The sequence below is a fragment of the Hemiscyllium ocellatum genome, chromosome 20, assembly GCF_020745735.1.
Source record: "Hemiscyllium ocellatum isolate sHemOce1 chromosome 20, sHemOce1.pat.X.cur, whole genome shotgun sequence".
NCBI classification, from domain to species: Eukaryota; Metazoa; Chordata; class Chondrichthyes; order Orectolobiformes; family Hemiscylliidae; genus Hemiscyllium; species Hemiscyllium ocellatum.
In genome coordinates, this window is record NC_083420.1 from 62,923,884 (window position 1) to 62,924,761 (window position 878).

The following is an 878-nucleotide window of genomic DNA, read 5'->3' on the forward strand; positions in this document are numbered from 1 at the left end:
TGTGTGTGTGTGTCCCTCCCACATTTTCTCATTTTGTGTGTGTGTGTGTGTGTCCCCTCCTCGCTGTGTGTGTGCACCCACCCTCGCTGTGTGCGTGTGTCTCCTCGCTGTGTGTGTGTGTCCCCTCCTCGCTGTGTGTGTGTGTGTGTCCCCATCGCTGTGTGTGTGTGTGTCCCTCCTCGCTGTGTGTGTGTGTGTGTGTGTGTGTGTGTGTACCTCCTCGCTGTGTGTGTGTGTGTCCCATCCCTCGCTGTGTGTGTGTGTCCCTCCCTCATTGTGTGTGTGCGTATGTGTGTGCCCCATCCCTCGCTGTGTGTGTGTGTGTGTGTGTCCCTCCCTCATTTTGTGTGTGTGCGCGTGTGTGTGTCCCCATCCCTCGCTCTGTGTGTGTGTGTGTCCCTCCCTCATTTTGTGTGTGTGTGTGTGCGCGCGAGCGCGTATGTGTGAACCCATCCCTCGCTCTGTGTGTGTGTGTGTGTGTGTCCCTCCCTCAGTGTGTGTGTGTGCGCGTATGTTTGTCCCCCATCCCTCGCTGTGTGTGTGTGTCCCTCCCTCATTGTGTGTGTGCGCGCGTATGTGTGTCCCCAATCCCTTGCTGTGTGTGTGTGTGTGTGTCCCATCCCTCGCTGTGTGTGTGTGTGTGTGTGTGTGTGTGTGTCCCATCCCTCGCTGTGTGTGTGTGTCCCATCCGTCGCTGTGTGTGTGTGTGTGTGTGTGTGTGTGTGTCCCATCCCTCGCTGTGTGTATGTGTCCCATCCCTCGCTGTGTGTGTGTGTGTGTGTGTGTGTGTGTGTGTGTGTCCCCTCCTTGCTGTGTGTGTGTGTCCCCTCCTCGCTGTGTGTGTGTGTGTGTGTGTGTCCCCTCCTCGCTGTGTGTGT